We start from the raw sequence: 15552 nt of genomic DNA on the forward strand, positions 1-15552 counted from the left end.
TGCGCGCCTGGCAGCAGCAGCTGCGGGGCTTGCGCGCCGCGGTCACGTTGGGCGCTACGTGCTCCGAGCCGCCAGCCGACAAGGCAGCCCCGAGCCGGCCGCGTCAACCGCGCGCCGCCGCTACCGCCGCCACAGCCGCTGGGACCGCTCGTGCCGCCGCCTCTCGCTTCTCCTCCTCGCGAGCGCCGCGGAATGGGAGGCGCCGCGCCTGCCTGCCTGCCTCCTGCTTGCCCAGCCTCCGCGCACCTCCTCCTTCCTTCCCTCCTCCTGGCCTGTGGGAAGCTCGCCGGCTTGCGGGCAGCACCGCACGCTTCGTCGGCAAGCGGTTGGGTGCAGGGATCTCGCTCACGTCTCCTTGGACGTCTTTGGCTAGGGCGCGCCGACCCGTCTCCTGGGGAGAGTCGAGAGGGATGGAAAGAGGTCCTTCTTTACGCAGCGCATAGCTAAAGCGTGGAAATGCCCCCTCCTCGTGGGGGGGGGGGCAGCGGCGGCCACCGACTTGGAGGCTTTAAAAGAGGCAAACAGAAATTGGCGGAGGAGACGGCCCTCGATGGCTACCAGCCAGAATGGCACAGTTGGAGGGAGAAGTTCTTCTGAATGCCCGTTGCTGGAGGCTGCAGGAAGAGAGAGAGGCTCTTGCGCTCAGGGCTTGCTTATGGGCATCATCTGGTTGGCCATCGTGAGAACCGGATTGCTGGGCTAGACGGGCCACTGGCCTGATCCAGCAGGCTCAATTTATGTTCTTAATGGACACGGCTAACTAAAGACCAGGAAGAACTTTCTGACACTAAGAGCTGTTAGACAGCGGAACGCTCTCCCTCGGGAGAAGGTGGACTCTCCTTCCTTGGAGGTTTTGAAGCAGAGGTTGGATGGCCATTTGCCCTGGATTCTTTAGCTGAGATTCCTGCTTTTCAGGGGGTTGGACTAGATGACCCTTGGGGTCCCTTCCAACTCTACAATTCTAGGATTCTAGGCCCATTAATATAAGCCATAAATCAAGAAGGAGAGGGCTACTAGATATGATGGCTATGCTCTTCTCCACTGTTGGAGGCTTCTGAATACCAATTGTTGGAGACCACAGGAGCGGGGAGAGTTCTGTGTTCAGGTCCTGCTCCTGTGTTTCTCACAATGAGCATCTGTTTGGCCACTGTGAGAAGAGGGTGCTGGATTAGACGGTCCATTGGGCCATCACCCTGGGACCTTAGGGTGACAGGAGGGGAACAAATAAGTGAAGAATAGTTATGTTCTTAAATATGTGACTCCTGGACCTGGAAGCCAAAGCAAAGCCAGCCATAACCCACCCACCCCCCAATCTGGATGACATGATGTGCAAGGGGACTCTAGCAGCATTTCCCCCCAAGCTGGGGAACTCTCTGCTAGAGTGTTTGCTCCTGGGCTGCATCACACTTTGGGGCATCAGGTCTTTTCACCAACTTGACTTTGGGTGGGCTCAGAAGCCAGTTGACACCCACAAGACATACCCCTCCCAGGAGCTTCTCAAAAGTGTAGACATGCATATATACAGAAAGAAGTTCTCAGAGTCAACCTGGGAGGGGGAATAAGACAGTGATCTGCATTATTCTCAAGGCCCCCTCTCCCTTCTGGGAGAGCTGCTTTGTGTTGAATCAGCCCACTGGCTAGTACCGGTTCTCCAAGATCTGAAGCCATCGCTGAAATTATGGAGATGGTCTGGAGGCAATGGGTGTCTTCTTCCACCCCAAGCATAGCTCTTCCCACAGATGATTTAATTTTCATTTCCTCAAATATGGGCTAATCTGGGATTTGAGCATGGGACATGGCCCCCAAAGTGAGAACTGGGACCCTTGGCCAGGGATGATTAGCCTGTAGCCCTCTAGATGGGGCTGGACTCCAGATCCCATCTGCCCCGGGGAGCTTCGCCAACCACCATCCAACAACATGGACAATTCATAAATTTTGGGGTGAATGAATCTATGCTATCAAGAGAAATAATTGAGGAGGCTGATCTAGCAGGTCTCTCCTTATGTTCTTAAATTCATTGAGTACAAGGCTGTCACTAGACAATGCAGGATCATTCATGGAGCAGAGTGAGGTGCGTGGACTCCAATACAGACAACTTCCAGTTTACATCGGGGTTATGTTCCAATGTGCCATGCTTTTAAGTGAAATCAATTATATTTGAAACACCACTGAAAAAGCCTGCAAACGTTTCTGTGCCCCTTTCTGTGACTTTTTTGGTGACATTTCCGGGTCACTTCCACGTTCAGTGCGATGCTCACATGCGCGGTCATGCACATATCAGGTGCACCTACAACGGTCGCTGCCTGTACTAATCCGCCACTAATGCACTATTATTGTGTCAATTATATGTTGCAGAAGACACCTGCAAAAAGCCCCACCAATTGACAGGGGCTTTGTTTCCCACTGGCTGGCTTCCCATGGGCATTTGATTGGCCAACATTGGAATGGGATGCTGTGTTATGATGGGCCATTGGCCTGATCCAGCAGGACCCCTGCACACACTTTCCAGCATTTGAGAATGTTTTTGAATACAAGTTGCTGGCAATCACAAATGGGGAGATGTGCTGTAGTGCTTCTGTCGCAATTGCATGGTTCCTATTGGAACATCTGGTTGGCCACTGTGAGAACAGGACCTTGGGTCTGATCCAGCACAGGCTCCCTTTCTGAGACAATAAAAGCAAGGCAACAACAACAAAATAGCATTTAATAAGCACCACCTAGATGGCCTGGGCAAATAAAAGGTCTTTGCTGCAGGGACATTTCAAGCAGCAGAAGGCAGGTCTTCCTGGAGAGAATTCTAGAGACAGGGTGCCAACACAGAGAAGGCCCTCCCAAGAGGACCTCACTAGCTAGTCAGAGTACTTGTGTGAGAGAAGGGATCCTTGATAGTGATAGTGCCTTCTACTGGATCAGATTATTTTGTACTGGTATTCTCCACTCAGTCACACAGTGACACTATGTGGTCTCAGACAGTGAATGGTCCTGCCCATAGCCTGTTATATTTTCTCCAGGATCAGAGACAGACAGCCTCTCAAAAAGCCAGTTGCTGGGTTTCATGAACGGGAGAGTGGTCTTGTGATTCTGGGCTTCCCAAAGATACCTGGTTCATCACCATGGAAAGCACTAAGCTGGGCTGGAGAGGCCTTTGTCCTGATCCAGCCAGGCTCTTCTTCGCAGGGCCAGCCCTACCATTAGGCTGAGGGAAGTGCTTGCCTCGGGTGGCAGTTGCTGAGGGGAGGGGACACAGCTGTGTGAGCTGTTTGACTTCCCCTGAAGGAAGTCAGACGTGGAGGAGCTGTCCCATTGCCAGTGCTGAATTGCGATGCAACTCCCAGCATGGTTGGTTTTTGCACATGGGTTGGAGTGCAGGGTCCCACATGGTTCTTCATTCCAGGTGGCAAAGTGTTGTTGGCCAGCCCTGCTCCTTACTAGAGTTCAAGGGCTCATTCCATTCAGGCAAGAATGCTTGGGGTGGAAAGGGGGTGGTCAGTGAGTGGTGTGACCAGAGGAGAGGGGAAATAGCTGGGGTAAAAGCCCCAAAGACCAGAGAAGATGCCACATCCTGGTTCATCAGTGACAAAGGGCTTGTTGTTGTTTAGTCGTTTAGTCGTGTCCGACTCTTCGTGACCCCATGGACCAGAGCACGCCAGGCACTCCTGTCTTCCACTGCCTCTCGCAGTTTGGTCAAACTCATGCTGGTAGCTTCGAGAACACTGTCCCACCATCTCGTCCTCTGTCGTCCCCTTCTCCTTGTGTCCTCCATCTTTCCCAACATCAGGGTCTTTTCCAGGGGGTCTTCTCTTCTCGTGAGGTGGCCAAAGTCTTGGAGCCTCAGCTTCACGATCAGTCCTTCCAGTGCGCACTCAGGGCTGATTTCCTTAGGGATGGATAGGTTTGATCTTCTTGCAGTCCACGGGACTCTCAAGAGTCTCCTCCAGCACCAGAATTCAAAAGCATCAATTCTTCGGCAATCAGCCTTCAATTCTTCGGCGATCAGACAAAGGGCTAGAAGGTGCAAAAGCAGCCTGAGGACCAGACCATCCATTCATTTCCCCTCCTTCCTGCTTGGCAGACATTCTTGAAGGCAACACTCCAGATCATTTTGCTGTCTCGGCTTGAGATTTGAGCACATGAGTCTGTGGAAGGGCTTTCGCACGTGTGTGTGTGGGGGGGGGGGAGCCAGGGCCTTCCAAATCCAATTTTAAGGTGGTGAGTCAGCCTCCATGGTTTGATATGGCATGCTAATGGCATTTCCTCCCAGCAAAAAAAAAAAGGGGGGAGGTTGTTCTTAATGCAGAACCAACACCCCCAACCCCAGGGGATTGTGTCCTTGTCCTCCACCCCAGCCCTGTCTTTGGCAAACATGGGAAATTGTCAAAACTCTCAAAACTTGGCATTGTAGGAAAGCAAAACTGCCTTCCCCTCCCCATCCCAAAATGTTGTGAATACATTTTGAATTGACATATAAAAATAAGGAGCAGGCATATGCTAAACCATACTGGGAGATCCCAGCAATGTAGGCATTGCTTAAACATGACATATCTGAGCTAATATCTAATTGGGGTTCCTGCATACATTACATTTTAGGTGTACATCTAATGTTTCCCCCCGCAAATGTACACCTAGAAATTTGTCCAGAATTTCCAGCAGAAAACTCAATGCCTATTTCTTTTCATTAACTGTTATTTATAACATTCATTTATTTAACAAAATGCATATATCACACATGTATATTAGAACCTCACATGAAATATTTAAAATTATCAATTAAAACATGTAAAAGCAACTAAAAACATTTAAAGATAATTAACGTTAACAGTAAAAAAGACATATCAATATCTACGAGTCTAGATGGGCTTACCTAAACAACAACAACAACAACAACAACAACAACAACAACCGTATTTTTTGCTCTATAAGACTCACTTTTTCCCTCCTAAAAAGTAAGGGAAAATGTGTGTGCGTCTTATGGTGCGAATGCAGGCTGCACAGCTATCCCAGAAGGCAGAACAGCAAGAGGGATTGCTGCTTTCACTGCGCAGCGATCCCTCTTGCTGTTCTGGCTTCTGGGATTCAGATTTTTTTCCCTCTTGTTTTCCTCCTCCAAAAACTAGGTGCATCTTGTGGTCTGGTGCATCTTATAGAGCGAAAAATATGGTAATCAGCCACTGAAAAGAGCATAGCGAATGTGCCTGGGAGTTCCAAAGTTTAGGGGCTGTGCTAAAATATTGATTTCTTACAAGTGCAGTATAAGTGTTATTTGGAATCTGTGACAGCACCAGTTCTGCACATTGAAGTGGTTGAGCATAAGTGGTTGAGGTAAGGTGACCCAACAAGTAAACTGGTTCCAAGTCATTAAGAGTTTTATATACCACTCTGAACTGGGCCCAGTAAGAAGTTGGCAGCCAGTTCAGATCTCTGAGCAGAGGTGCAATATGCTTCTCAGGAGGCACTGATGGCCACCAACTTGGGGGGCTTTGTCTATGAATTAGACCAGGGGTGGGCAACTTCCAAGAGACTGTGATCTACTCACAGAGTTAAAAACTGGCAGTGATCTACCCCCTTTTGGGGGGTTCAGGTCAAAGTTGTTGTTGAGCTTTTTTTAGGAAGGAGGAAGGCCCATTTCTGGGGGGTTCGGGTCAAAGTTGTTGAATTTTTTCAGGGAGGAGGTAAAACATTGAGCTTTTTTTAGGGGAGCCACAGTTGTTCAGCTTCTTTGGGGGGAGCCCATGATCTACCAGTGATCTACTGGTAGATCACGATCTACCTGTTGGATATGCTTGAATTAGACAAATTCATAGAAGAGAACACTATCAATGGCTGCTAGCCAGGACGGCATTGCTCTGCCTCCCATTTTGAAGCTACAGTGCTTCTGAATACCAGTTGCTGAAAACTGCAAGATGGGAGACTGCTCTTGTTCTTGAAATCTGTTTGCAGGTTTCTCATTGGGGTATTTGGTTGGCCACTGTGAGAACAGGAGGCTGGGCTAGAGGGATCCAGCAGGATCCTCTTACGTTTTTGCTGTGAGAAAACAAACAAACAGAAGCCTCCCTTTCCTTTTCCTTCTTCTTGTCAGTGCAATATCCTTGCCCAAAATGAATGACAGATGATGCAGGCTGGAAAAAGCTGACCTGCTTGTCAAAATGTCCATCCAGAAGGGGCAGATGGTGGTAGGCCAAAGCCTTAACTAGATTGAGAGGCATCAAGCCAAGATACCTGATGCTATCTTGGCTGTCGACGGGACTGTGGCTCCGCTGCAAAGCCAAGACAGTGTTGCGTGAGGGTTGAGTTCTCATTGAAGGGGAAAATCAAGGACTGTGTTGTATTGCAGGTTGGGGGCTTCCAGGATTGGATGTCCCTCTGGCCTTCTCCAAATGTGCTCAGCTCTTTCACCCTTTCTTTAGAGGGCATGAGTCTCCAAGTACCTACTACCTTTGTCACCCTCCTCTGGGCACACTTCAGTTAGTCAACATCTTTCTTATACTGTGGAATCCAAACCTGGAGACAGACCCCAGCTTACCCTCCAAAGTTTCTCCAATCAAAATAGGGACGTCCTATTCTACATCAGGAAGTTTCTCCTGAGTTTGATCTCTCCACAGACATAAACGTCATATACTCATATACAGGGACGCAGGTGGCACGGTGGTCTAAACCACAGAGCCTAGGGCTTGCTGATCAGAAGGTTGGTGGTTCGAATCCACGCGAGGGACTGAGCTCCCGATGCTCTACCCCAGCTCCTGCCAACCTAGCAGTTCGAAAGCACACCAGTGCAAGTAGATAAACAGGTACCATTGTGGCGGGAAGGTAAATGGCGTTTCCATGCACTCTGGTTTCTGTCACGGTGTCCCATTGAGCCAGAAGCGGTTTGGTCCTGCTGGCCACATGACCTGGAAAACTGTCTGTGGACAATCGCCGGCTCCCTCGGCCTGAAAGTGAGATGAGCGCCACAACCCCATAGTTGCGTCCAGGGGTCCTTTACTCTTTTGTATGTTATTGTTGCTTAGTCGTTTAGTCATGTCTTGACTCTTCATGACCCCGTGGACCAGAGCACGCCAGGCACTCCTGTCTTCACTCTTTTGTGTACTCATATACATTGATCACCTTGAGTCAATTGCAGCCTCTCAGCCTCACTTGCCTCACAGGTTTGTTGTGGGGGGGGGGGAAAGGTGTGAGGGAAGGGATAATGTGTAACACCTTCAATAGATAAATGGAACGAAATAAAATTGGAGTAGGTAAGGTAAAGGGACTCCTGACCATTAGGTCCAGTCGTGGCCTACTCTGGGGTTGTGGCGCTCATCTCGCTTTATTGGCTGAGGGAGCCGGCATACAGCTTCCGGGTCATGTGGCCAGCATGACTGAGCCGCTTCTGGCACACCAGAGCAGCGCACGGAAACGCCGTTTACCTTCCCGCCAGAGCACTACCTATTTATCTACTTGCACTTTGATGTGCTTTCGAACTGCTAGGTTGGCAGGAGCAGGGACCGAGCAATGGGAGCTCACCCCGTCGCGGGGATTCGAACCCCCAACCTTCTGATCGGCAAGTCCTAGGCTCTGTGGTTTAACCCACAGCACAACCCGTGTCCCAAAATTGGACTAGATGACTCCCAACTCTGCAATTTTATGATTCGATGTTATGCTGCAGTTTGTCTTCCACCGAGAGCTACATCATTCGCCTCGCCGTCCACCATGGCAAAATGCTGCAACTTAATGTAATTTACAGAATTAATTATGTAAATTGTGTTGCCATTATGTTATCCCACCCCATTCATTTCAATGCAAAAGAAACCCAATGCAAATCGGGGGAGGATCAATTACTTGCCATTTGCAGACAGAAAACAACACTAGCAGCAAACGCTGATCATATTTGCAAGATTGATTTCCATTCCAGACATGGGGATGACAAATAAGCAAGCATTGGCACTTTCCACTCCGGTTTCTGTCAGAATTCTGTGACACCCCTGCAAGACAGACACATGTGCCGGGCAGCTGCACCAGGTGCTATGTCACTGCTGTTAGACAGACCACGATCCCTTATGCAGTCATGCTGGCCAACTTTCCCCCTCTCTGAAGGCTCCTGCGCCCTTAACATCTGTTTCACAGCTGTAAACTCAACAGGTGAAGAAGAAGAAGAGGAGTTTGGATTTGATATCCCGCTTTATCACTACCCGAAGGAGTCTCAAAGCGGCTAGCATTCTCCTTTCCCTTCCTCCCCCACAACAAACACTCTGTGAGGTGAGTGAGGCTGAGAGACTTCAGAGAAGTGTGACTAGCCCAGGTCACCCAGCAGCTGCATGTGGAGGAGCAGGGAAGCGAACCCGGTTCACCAGATTACGAGTCCACCGCTCTTAACCACTACACCACACTGGCTCAGGTGGTGATATCCATATTACTCTATGGGTATGCTGGAAAAGCTTCACTTGTAGAACTTTTCATTATCCATTACTTTTGTATCCCATCCTTTCCCCAAGGAGGAAAGGGGCTGTGGGCACTGTCCTCCCCTCCCATTCATTGCTATAACAGAAATAGGGGTTAGCCTGGCATGGAACCAGTGGATCAAGGTCAACCAGTGGCTTGACTCCATGGCAGAGTGGAGATTTTACAGAACCATAGAAATGGAGAATTGGAAAGGACCCAAAGCATCCTTTATCCAACTCTTCAATGTAGGAATCACATCTGAAGAATCCACCTGTGGCTTAAAAACTTCCAATGAAGGCGAGTCCATTGCCTTTCCAGGCAGGGCTTTTTCCCCAGCCAGAGCTCAGCTCCAGAACCTTCCAGCTGGGTGCCATTGGCATAAGGGAACAAGGGAGAAGTTCGTGGTGAGCTCCAGCCCCTCTGTTTCTAGAAAAATAGCATTGTTTTCAGGTAACAGTTCTTACCACCAAAAACTCTTCCTAAAGTTTAGCCAAACTCTCTTTTCTTGCCATTGGTTGAGGTCCTAACTTCTTGCAGCAGAAAAGAAGCTTGCTGCAAACTTCCATGCGACAGCAATTCTATGGGTATCCAATTGTGGGAATGTTGTAGATCAGGGGGGTCAAACTCAAATTCATCGGGGGCCGCATCAGCAGTTTGGTCACCCTCAAAGGGTCGGTTGTATCGGCCTAAAATATTTGAGCAGGCTGAGACCCCCGAAGTTGATGGGCTTTGACATTTACCGTATTTTTCGCCCCATAAGACGCACTTTTTCCCCTCCCAAAATGAAGGGGAAATGTGCCTGCGTCTTATGGGGCGAATGGAGGCTTTCGCTGAAGCCTGGAGAGCGAGGGGGGTCGGTGCGCACCGACCCCTCTCGCTCTCCAGGCTTCAGGAAGCTCTGCGCAACCCTCGGGAGACCGGCTCCGAGGGTTGCGCAGAGCTGCCTGCGGTCCTGGGACCAGCACAGCTCTGCCCGGCCACCGGGAGCCGGGGGAGAAGCTCCGCCCCACTCCCGGTGGCCGTGCAGAGCTGCCTGCGGTCCCGGGACCAGCGCAGCTCTGCCCGGCCACCGGGAGCCGGGGGAGAAGCTCCGCCCCACTCCCGGTGGCCGTGCAGAGCTGCCTGCGGTCCCGGGACCAGCGCAGCTCTGCCCGTCCACCGGGAGCCGGGGGAGAAGCTCCGCCCCACTCCCGGTGGCCGTGCAGAGCTGCCTGCGGTCCCGGGACCAGCACAGCTCTGCGCCGCCATCCCGAGTGGTGCGCTAAGTCCCGCCCCCCTCGGGATGGCGGCACAGAGCTGCCTGCCGTCGTGGGACTGCAGGCGGGTCTACGCCGCCATCCCGAGCGGGGCGCTAAGTCCCGCCCCCCTCGGGATGGCGGCACAGAGCTGCCTGCCGTCGTGGGACTGCAGGCGGGTCCACGCCGCCATCCCGAGCGGGGCGCTAAGTCCCGCCCCCCTCGGGATGGCGGCACAGAGCTGCCTGCCGTCGCGGGACTGCAGGCGGGTCTACGCTGCCATCCCGAGCGGTGCGCTAAGTCCCGCCCCCCTCGGGATGGCGGCACAGAGCTGCCTGCCGTCGTGGGACTGCAGGCAGCTCTGTGCCGCCATCACAAGCGGGGCGGGACTTAGCACACCGCTCGGGATGGCGGCGTAGACCCGCCGCCTCGCCTGCCATACTCGCATCCCTGCCCAGCGGCGGAGCGAGAACAGCAGCGACAACGGCGGCTACACGGGCCACATGACGAGGTCTGGCGGGCCGGATTTGGCCCGCGGGCCTTGTGTTTGACACCCGTGTTGTAGATACAGTGGTACCTTGGGTTAAGTATTTAATTCGTTCCGGTGGTCTGTTCTTAACTTGAAACTGTTCTTAACCTGAAGACCACCTAAGCTAATGGGGCCTCCCACTGCTGCCATGCTACCGCCGGAGCACGATTTCTGTTCTTATCCTGAAGCAAAGTTCTTAACCCAAGGTACTATTTCTGGGTTAGCGGAGTCTGTAACCTGAAACGTATGTGTCAGAGCCTGTCAGTGTCACCTGAAGTGTATGTAACCTGAGGTACCACTGTACTAGGAGAGGATATATTGATTTAATAGTATCCTTCCTAACGCACGCTTGTGAATCAGCAGCAGAGAGACATTCCCCAATATATAGCAGGAAGCTAGTTGGTAGATTCCTTTGAATCTCTTTACTTAAGCAATCAAACCTGGCTTCATTCTGATTGGAGTGTATTCCTGGCAAGACCCCTTTTAAAGGTAAAGATAAAGGTACACCTGACCGTTAGGTCCAGTCGCGGACGACTCTGGGGTTGCGGTGCTCATCTTGCTTTATTGGCCAAGGGAACCGGCGTACAGCTTCCGGGTCATGTGGCCAGCATGACTAAGCTGCTTCTGGCAAACCAGAACAGCGCACGGAAACGCCGTTTACCTTCCTGCCAGAGTGGTACCTATTTATCTACTTGCACTTTGACTTGCTTTCGAACTGCTAAGTTGGCAGGAGCTGGGACCGAGCAACAGGAGCTCACCCTGTTGTGGGGATTCGAACCTCCGACCTTCCGATCGGCAAGCCCTAGGCTCAGTGGTTTAACCCACAGCGCCACCCGCGTCCCAAGACCCCTTTTATCCCTCCTAAAAAGAATAAAGACACAAGAAGCTCCTTTTAAAAGTATAGCAAGAAGTTTATGCAGATCCAGTTCACAGCTGGATCCCTGAAGTCAGGCTTTAGCTTGTAGCTACAGATACAGTGTGGCTTACATCTTTTTGTAAGGACGGGTCCAGAGAGCCAGCAGTGCAGTCCAAGAGAAGAAAAGGCATCAAAGGAGAAGAAGGTGGCTGTGTGACTGGACCTTTTCTGGGGTCTGCCAAGGTCACACCCACCTACCTGGCCACGTGCAGGAGGAGGATGCTCCAGACCAGGTGGAACAGGAAGTTCCCCTGTCCGTGTCCACTCTAGGCAAACAAGGAATGTTGTATTTGACTGCTCCAATGGATACATCCCACATCTATCATCTATCAGTCTTCTCTTCTGCCAGCTTGAATATCTCCAGCTCCCTCAACCATTCCTCATAAAGTTTGGTTTCCAGACCTTTGATCACATAAACCTGCCTTGTCGATATGCTACTTAAATTGTGGCACCCACAACTGGACACACTTCTCCTGGTGGGGTTTGACCAAAGCACAATGACTTCCCTTGGTTGGGACACTCCATTTCTGTTGATTAGACCTCAGGCCTTTCTGCCATTTGAAAGAACGATGTCCCAGCGAGCAGTAAATCCCACTGTTTGGCAAATTTCCTGCAGTTCCTGCCATCTAACCTGGCTGCTATTGTGAGAAGGGGAGAGCTCACTGCCTCATGGGATTTTGCCTGCAATTAATATTCAATGCACACCCAGAATCCCATAAGTAAATAGCTGCAAATGGTTGGGTCCATCATATTTCTCTTTAAATGTGCCAAACTAATTCAATTTCATTCCAATTCGAAATGGACTTGATAATGTTGACCTTCTCACTTCTCACACATTACATCAATCAGAACACCGCCAACCTGGATGGCTTTAAAAGGGGATTAGATAAATTCCTGGAGGAGAGGGCTATCGATGGCTCCTAACCACAGTGGCTAGGTTCTACCTCCACAAATGGAGACAGCAATACTTCCAATTTGCAACATTCTTCTGGTTGGCCACTGTGAGAAAGGATGCTAGGCTAGACTGGGAGATTCACCAAGGCACTTGCTGACCTGGGCTGCTCAGTTGTCCACCTGCCTGCCCCCATCTCCCATCGCCCTTCTCCAAACTCTCCAGCACAGCTGTGATGGACCAGCAGCTCTGAGAGCCCATTTTGTTGGATGCTGTAGTTCAGAGCACCACCTGTTGGCAGCCATGTGAACTGCAGAGTGACAACATCCTTAGAAAATCTTGGGTTTATATAAAGCACACACAAATCTCTATAAAAAAATTCCTTCCAGTAGCACCTTAAAGACCAACTAAGTTAGTTCTTGGTATGAGCTTTCGTGTGCATGCACACTTCTTCAGATACACTCCTTCACTTCAGATACACACATTTCGTGTGCATGCACACGAAAGCTCATACCAAGAACTAACTTAGTTGGTCTTTAAGGTGCTACTGGAAGGAATTTTTTTATTTTGACTATGGCAGACCAACACGGCTACCTATCTGTAACAAATCTCTCTCTCTATCCCTATCTGTAATGTGGATTTCCAGCTGTGAAGAGACCGGAAATACACAGACGAAAAGAGTCTTGTGGATTAGATATGGTCCTCAACCAGAGGGCCAATTATGCTAGGGAATTTTTTAATTTTATGAGCTATGTAACTTTGCTGTAGTTTGAACTTTTTACACAGCCTTTTCATACACTGTGATAGTTTATGTGTTGTGACTTTGTTGTCATTGATTATAGTCTAGTAATGATTTGCTGTAACTGTTGAGTGGATTTCTGTTTATTCTTTGCTGACATTTTGAGAGTTAATTATATTGCATAATATATTCTAAACGGATTATTGAATACTACTTGATACAAGTTGCTTATTTTAAGGTCATGTTTTTTATTGTGGCACATCTGTATTGGGTCGGATTGTTATGGGATGTGCGATCCTCATTTTATATTTTGTTGTTTCTGCAGTTTACAGAAACTGCCTTGTGTAGAGCAATAGAGAAAGATGGTATACAAATTAAAAGGGAAATGAAGAAATGAAATCTGTGTCACTTAACAGAGTGCATAGCGGAAACTACTTTATGCTGAAGAAGGTGGGTAGGAGGGAACGGGTGGGTACCAGCTGGGCAGGGGGGGGAAGCAATCTGTCCAGCTTCTTTAAGAAGTTCCATATGCAGAAACCAGCAAGTCAACCTCTGCTAGCTCCTTCCATTTGTTACAACAAATGAGAGGGATCCATTTCCGGCCAGGATGCTGCCCTTCCAGTTCCCATGCATTGCAGCAGATTAGAAGACCTGCAATTGCTGGCGACCGAGACCCTTTTATAAGAACATCTCCGGGGCTCAGTTCCAATGCTGGGAAGAACACTTATTTGTCAAGGGTTAAATCCTATGTAACCATTCCACGGTTGCCTTTTAGCATTTTGATTGCGTGTCCCACTGAGCCAATTTTCCAGGAAGGCAGGTGATGCATTTTAATGTAAAGAAAGTCATTGGCCAATATGGGTTTTTGTAGCCTCCATGGAAAGGTCTCCCCTCCAAAAGAGACATTGGGACAGTCTGCAACAGGCAGCCCGCTCCTGCCCCCAAGCCATATCTCTGAAGGTTTCCAACTGTAAGCAGCTCCATGAACACAGCAAACTAGCAAAGGGCTGTTGTGCTCTAGCCTTGCTCAGTAGCTTCCTGCTGGGACATCTGTTGGCCACTGTGAGACCAGGATGCTGAACTAGATGTGAAGGGAGAGAGCATTTCCCACAACACTTTCTCCTAATACTTGAGTCGCTCAAGGAATTTCATAGGCAGCAGATTCACCACAGGCACTGTATTTTTCGCTTTATAAGATGCACCAGACCATAAGACTCACCTAGTTTTTGGAAGAGGAAAACAAGAAAAAAAATATTCTGAATCCCAGAAGCCAGGACAGCCAGCGGGATCGCAGTGCAGTGACCCCGCTGGCTGTCCTGGCTTATGGAATATCCACACACAGCCTCTCCCGGGCAAGGGGAGCCTTCATCCCCTGCCTGGGAGAGGCTGCGTGCGGCTAAGGCTCCCCCAAGATCCACGCTCCCTTTAAAGAACACGCAGAGTGTGTGTGCGGCTTTTGGGGGTTTTTCCCCGAGGAGGGCAGCCCTTCTCACTCCTCAGGGAAAAGCCCCCAGAGCCGCACACACGCTCCAGGCAGCTCTTTAAAGGGAGCGCTGAGCAGAGCCTCCCGCCTGCATTCGCTCCTTAAGACGCACACACATTTTAGGAGGGGAAAAGTGCGACTTATAGAGCGAAAAATACAGTATGTTTCCAAGCACAATTCAAAGTGTTGCTGCTGACCTGTAAAGCCCTAACAGACTCGGCCATGTATACTTAAAGGAACGTCTCCACCCCCAACGTTCAGCCCGGCACACTGAGGTCCTCCTCTGAGGGCCTTCTGTTGGTTTCCCCACTGCGAGAAGTGAGGTTATAGGGAACATGGCAGAGGGGCTTCTCGGTTGTGGCACCCGCCCTGTGGAACGCCCTCCCATCAGATGGCTAGGAAATGATTGATTATGCAACCTTTAGAAGACATCTGAAGGTAGCTCTGTATAGGGAAGCTTTTTAAGATTCGATGTTTTATTATGTTTTTATATCTGTTGGGAGCTGCTCCGCGTGCCTGGAGCAACCCAGTCACATGGGTGGGGTACAATCATCATCATCATCATCATTATTATTAAAATAAAAAAATTCCTTCCAGTAGCACCTTAAAGACCAACTAAGTTAGTTCTTGGTATGAGCTTTCGTGTGCATGCACACTTCTTCAGTGTGTATCTGAAGAAGTGTGCATGCACACGAAAGCTCATACCAAGAACTAACTTAGTTGGTCTTTAAGGTGCTACTGGAAGGAATTTTTTTATTTTGACTATGGCAGACCAACATGGCTACCTATCTGTAACTGGAATCATTATTATTATTAGTTTTCTCCTAGAAGATAAGGTGCCGGTACTCACCATGAAGTTGTTTCAGTAAGTGCCACATTTTAACCAGTGCCCTCCTCCTCTTCCTCCTTCCTCTTCCTCTTCTTCTTCCTCTTCTTCAGATTCTTGCATTGCAGGGATTTGGGCTAGATGACCATTGAGTCCCTCTGAACTCTCCAATTCTATGATTCTATTAAAGGGTTGTTTTCTTTTCACAATACAGTGGTACCTCGGGTTACATACGCCTCGGGTTACATACGCTTCAGGTTACAGACTCCGCTAACCCAGAAATATTACCTCCGGTTAATTCAGGATGAGAACAGAAATCGTGCTCTGGCGGCACAGCAGCAGCAGGAGACCCCATTAGTTAAAGTGGTGCTTCAGGTTAAGAACAGTTTCAGGTTAAGAACGGACCTCCAGAACGAATTAAGTACTTAACCCGAGGTACCACTGTACATAATGAACTTACTAACACAAAATGTGGAGATGACCATCAGCTTGCTTTAAAGGGTGATGAAACAACTTC

Source organism: Podarcis vaucheri (assembly GCF_965113315.1).
Source record: "Podarcis vaucheri genome assembly, chromosome: 1".
Taxonomy (NCBI): Eukaryota; Metazoa; Chordata; class Lepidosauria; order Squamata; family Lacertidae; genus Podarcis; species Podarcis vaucheri.